Below are 6,290 nucleotides of genomic sequence, written 5' to 3'. Positions count from 1 at the left end.
TCATACAGACCTGGATGAGCATTTCTAGAGGCAGAAATTCTCTAGACTCATTTGTTCTACCTTTTGTCCTCTTTTTTTATTTTATTTGCTAGTCAGCAAAGAGGCTACTTCAAGGGCTCAGGTGCCCTTCACCCAAGCCAGGACCGTTCTCAGTTGCCTTATATGCATGTGGAAGCTGTGCAAATGAGCAAGGTAGAGTGTGGAATAACTGATGCTTCTGAATTATGGTATTGATGACAAATTTGGAGAATATCATGAACTACTATAAGAACAAGATAATCTATCTTGAAAGAAGTACATACAGAATGTTCTTAAAAGCAAGGATGGTAAGATTTTGTCTCATGTGCTTTGGATATGTTATCAAGAGGGATCAGTCCCTGTAAAAAGACATCATATTTTGTAAAATGCAGGATCAGTGAACAAGAGGTAGCCCTTCAATGAGATGGACTGACATAGTGGCTGCAACAATGGGCTCAAAGATAACAATTGTGAGGATGGTTTTGTTCTTTTCTACATAGACTTGCTATGGGTCAGATACAACCACATGGCACCTGGAAATAAAAAGAAACTCAGACAGGTAGGCTGAAAGCTTTCAGATTATTATGAATTTTAGAACACAACCATATGGATGTGAGAGACAAGTGAGCAACGATACAGCTAAGACACACAGCCAATCATTTCAACAATTCTCTTATCGCCATTGTCATCTTCTGTCGCATCAATCTAGCACAATCCTGCCTAGAACACTCCAAAGTGCTGCCTTTGTGTCTGTCTTTGAGCAACTGACTTTTGCTGGAAGAAGCCACAGAACAGGGTACATTGTTATCACTGAGAACTGATGGCCATCGTTATCAGGTGGGCTCTTGACATGTCCCAGTGTTTTTCTAGCCACTTCATCCTCACTTTTCAAAATTCCCAACCTTCTTTGAAACTTTTCCAGCTTTCCATCTTTACCCACAACCCTCAGCGAGCTATCTAGCCTCCTACTTCCAGAAAGGTTGAAACTACTTTATTAATGCGCCAACTTCTGGATGTCACGTTTGAAAACCTGTGGACACCTGATTCTTTCTTAATCCTTACCTGCTACATTTGTAGGGGAGCGTCTATTCTATCTAAACCAATCTCCCCATGTCTCTCACCCTGCTCCACAACCCCCCAACCCCGGCCCAAACTCCTCCTTAGAAATGAGATACCACCAGTGATTCTCCTTTTGATCTATTCACTCATACATCTCCATACAAGGTACTTCCTAGTGATACTCAAATATGCCGAACATTTTATCATATAAAAAATAAAATCCCACCTATCCCAATATAATGCTGTTCTCCAAAGCCATATTTCTCAAAAGTCATGTCCATTTTCCCCATTTCAATTCACTTGTCAATATTTCATCAGAATTTTAACTCCACCACTTTGCAAAACTACTCACACAAAGGTAATTAGTAATCCCCACGTGTGATAGGTAGGTTTTTTTGTGCCAACTTGGCTAATAGGAACATGTGGGATTAATAAAGTCACAGTTTGATTGGAGGGCAAATAGATAAATGGCTCGGCAAGCCCCTCCTCTCTCTCTCTCTCTCTTCCTCTCTGGTGATCAGACTAGCGTGCAGCTGCTTTAGCTAGTTCTCTGCCTCAGTTTATGAGCTACACTAATTGTGGGACACCCAACCCATGGATTGTGTTGCTAGAGCTTGAGGTTCTTTCAAGACCCACTTTGCCATGCTGCTTGTGTATACATCGCTTGAGCTTGGGACGTTTGGATCCTGTCATCTGGCTGACTGTCATCTGGTGACCTGCCCTGCTGTTTGCTGTTTGCGGCTTGTGGCCGGACTCCCTACATTGCTGTATGAAAGACTCAGCTGGTCTTCTTCCTTGACCTTGGACCCAGCAACCCAGTGAGTTGAAGGACTTCCAATATATTAACTGTTCCACGGAAATGAGTTGAACTGAGCCCTCTGTACTGCTGTGTGGACTAATTACCTCTTATATGCCTTTGTGCTGTATATATCTATCCATATCTAGAGAACCCTGTCTAACACATCATGTTACTTTATGCAATGGATATTTCTTTCAGCCTTTGTGTTTTTTATTTCTCAGGTGTTGCCCTTCTTCTTAATACTATCTCTTTCTTTATGATCCAAAGCACTACCTTTGCTATCACCCTTACCTAGTCAATTTTCTTGAACTCGTCTTCTTCTATAGGGCTTTAAATGTTAGAGTTCCTTGAGGCTGGTCGTAGGACCCTTCTATGTACTTCTTGTGGTGCACCAATATTCATTCCTTCAATTACTACTTAACTCCTAAATAGGCATCTCCTGTATAAAGTAAACGTCTGTATCCCAGACTCCTATAGCATCTGCCTACTTAACCTCATCACCTGGATGACTCTAAGATGATTAATGAGACTAAACTGAATTCATGGTCACCCCCCTGAACCCTGGTCATCTTCCAGAAATAGTTCCTTGGTTAAGAAGGGACTTAGCAGCCTTTGTCAAAAAACTAGCCGCATTCCTTGAAATTTTGCTTTCCCTCTCTGGTCTCTTTTAGTCAATTTCCTTTAAGAATTGCAGATTTTACCTTCTAAGCATATCTTGCATCTGCTAAAATCTCTCTGTAACCACTGCCACTCTGTTAGAGAAAGTCACCACTTCTCGCATCTAGATTATAATCATAATCTGGTTTTCCTGTATTAACTCTCAGTCTTCTTCAAAGTTGTCCCAGTGCTCTTAAGATAAAGATGGAAACCCTTGACATGATTTACAAGACCTTGTCTATGTCTATTTGTCTAGCACAGTTCATTTATTGAATTAATCACCTCTCAGTATCCACCAATCCTGTGCTTACTTAATTCTTACTCATCACACAGATTTCCACTCAAGTTACCTGTCTTGAAAGTAACCTGATATATTAACTTTCCCATTCTGGTCTCAGTCAGCTTCCTTTATTAGACCTTTTGATAGAATTGTGTTTCATCTCATTCAATTACATATATCTCAGTTTACACCTTATGAATGTGATTATCTGATTAACAGCCATCTTCTCCTCTAAACAGTAAGGCTCTCTGAGGTCAGGGACCAAGTCTATTTCTTCTCATCATTATTTTTTCAGTCCCAAGCACATAATAAGGCCACAATAAACATTGATCTAACACCTGAATATTTGCCTATAGGTCTACTTGGAAGCAACCCTGTTAAATTTTTACTCTGGTCTCCTTGTCATTGATAACGCTATCATTATGATTAAACCAAGACTAATACATGGGCACACATGTCCTGGCTTACAGAGAAGGGCTTGAAGTGATATTTTGTTGGATGGAGAGTTAGGGGTGTTTATTAGGATAATTGCTTGACACAATGAACAGCTCCCCAAAGAGAGAGGAAGAAGGATAAAAATAATCACTGTTGAAAAATCCAGAGTGTCCTGTTCCTGACAGTTTGGAGGAGTTTTCAGAGAAAGCATTCATTAAGAAAACGAGTAGAAATTCAAATCAGATGTGAAGGGCTTTATCTTAGATATAAAAACAATTGCCTGACCTTTTAATTTTCTCTCTGCTTTTGTTTTGAGGTAACTTGATCCTCTAGTGTAGACTTTCAAATTTGTTTTGGTCTATGACAGCAGAGCTAAAAGTTCGTTCACACTTACTGGGCTCTTACTATTTTCGGACACCGTCATATTCTATTTTGATGCAAAATAACCTTTTGGTAAGCTTTAGAGATCTATTTTGGTCAACCAAAAATGTCCGTTGCATTCTATGGTCCTTGATGGGGTAAACAAACTAGAGATAAGGATCTGTCTAGGGCATGCACACACTCAGAAAACACACACACACACACACACACACACACACGTCCCCTTTCCTTAGATGAGCCATACTACTCAATAGATCCTCAGCTTCGATTCTGATATAATGGACAAGGTCAAGCATTTGGTTTGATTTGGAAAGTTTTCACTGTCAGCTGAGGCTAGACTCGGAGACCTGCATTCGGTGAAGCCAATGGAAGTGCGTGATGAAGAGTTGCATCATTTGTTATGCCCTCAATTCAGCCCCAGGTTGATATTTAATGATCTCTATTATTGCTGCTCAGATCCCTCAGTCAGCCACCCACTAAAACTTGTTGGTGACATGTGTGGTCTTGAGAATTATGCTGACAAAGAAGCTCCCATCAGAGTTTCCTAGCAGCACAAGTATCTATTATCTTACCAGTTCAACAACTAGGGGAGCTTTCAGTGAAACCACAAATGTGGCATAAATCATATTAAGTCGCTGAGCAATCTTTTATTGGCTGAGAGGTATGGGTGGATAGGAGAAAACACATGGGCTACTTGGTAGCCCTGAGCTAATTCTTTTTCTTGTATAATATGACCCTTGTTTCTTTTTACTAAGTCATGAATAATTACCAGGACATCCTGCCCTGATGTTTATAGTTTGTGTTTTTAGCTAAAGTTATTTATATGAATTGTGATTTTCCCCCCAAAGTCTTAAAAAATAAAGATTATAAGAGACTGCAAATTTAACCTCTGACTTTTGAAGGGAAATATTCGCATCTTGAAAGAATATAGAATGTGGTATTTAAAATACATATAATAGGGCTCAAATAGAAAGTAAATGTTTAGAAAATGATGAGGGCAATATATGTACAAATATGCTTGATGCAATTGATGTATGGATTGTTATAAGGGCTGTTAGAGGCCCCTATCAAATGATCTTAGAAAAATCTATATATTGAGCACTCTGCTAGGTACTTTATATGTTATCTGATTTATGGGTTCTTCTGTTATAAACTGATTATATGCATCATAACCTCGCATGTTTTGTAAAATTATGCTCTACAAATAATAGCTTCTGGAGAAAAATATTTATCTTGTAAGGTAAAACGCAACTACCTGGGGAGAAAAAATATGTATGGCCAAATTTATTTAAGGTCAAAATAAGTCAGGCATGGTGAAATACAATGCTGGTATTGTATGACACCTCACACATGGGGTTGGTTTGTTTGCTCTTTCCAAAGATTGAACTATTGAATTGTATGATATGTAAATTATTTTCCAATAAAGCTTAAAAACAAGATAAATATAGCATTGAACTTGAATAAGACAAATATAGAAGGGATTGCATAATATCCTGGCTAAGGGGACACAAAAGAAAAATACAGTAACTGGGAATAAATTGGAACTTTCATCTATAATATTCCAAATTCTAATTTTGTGGTATTAAGTAGTTTTTTATTATATATATTTTAATATCTCTATAGTATTGTCTCTATATCATTGACTCTTGAAAAAGATATAAACTTTCATTCCTCTAAAACTTTACAAACAGTTGATTAACACATATTTTGTATGTTCTATGTATTACATACTACACCCACATATAAGCTTAACTTTCAATTTGAGGTGAAATGGTATATTGCGAATATAACAAGATTTTTGCTCCTACTGGCATAGTTGTAGTAGTGACTTCATGGATTTCTTTCTTATATTTTACAATGGTCCTTAAATAGAATCCATTTTGCCTTGAAATAATTGGCAACCAGAGCTGCAGCTCTCAAGCTGCTGGATGTATCAAGGCATTCATGTTTGCTTGTGACATTGTGCCTTTTCTCTGATTCTTGGAAACATTTCCTGTCTCTTTATCAGCACTTTGTTTAGGTCTGGGGTATTGTTCAAGGTTTGTGCTATTGCAGTAAGCATTGGGAGAAAACAAAGAAAAAGAAAGAGGATGTTCTGAAATTGATTATGGTGGTAATGATTATAAGATTCTTCTTCATATGATTGAACTACTGAATTATGTGATATGTGGGTTAAGTGCCAATAAAACTGTTATGAAACAACAACAACAAAAAAGATTGACAGCCTTGCAAACCCTACATGACGCTGCTCTGTATGGCCTATGGCGGTAGGTTTGGTTTGGGATATGACAGTTTCTACATTTCATCCACTGCCCCCAAAAACATTTGTTCTTGCTTAATTCCAATGTTCAAAAAACGAAATAAAAAGTCATCATTTGTCTTTTTGTGTCATCATCTTGTCAGGACAGAATGTGGTGCTCCTGGCCGGCAGTTCAAACCCACCAGCTGCTCTGCAGGAGAAAGACTGGTCTTTGGATTACTGTAAACAGTGAGTCTCCGAAATCCACATGGGGTTGTTAAGAGTCAGCATTGACTCAATGGGGGCGAGATAAGAACAAAAGCTCACTTTAATGCCCAAGGTTAACCTTGGCAGCCATTCTACACCCTGCTCCTTTAAAATGACCACAGCATAGACTATCATGAGTTAGCCTCTGTTTCTTG

The sequence above is a fragment of the Echinops telfairi genome, unplaced genomic scaffold (genome assembly GCF_000313985.2).
Source record: "Echinops telfairi isolate 266 unplaced genomic scaffold, ASM31398v2 ScPeMD7_7420;HRSCAF=8458, whole genome shotgun sequence".
NCBI classification, from domain to species: Eukaryota; Metazoa; Chordata; class Mammalia; order Afrosoricida; family Tenrecidae; genus Echinops; species Echinops telfairi.
Note: the sequence above shows the minus strand (reverse complement) of the source record.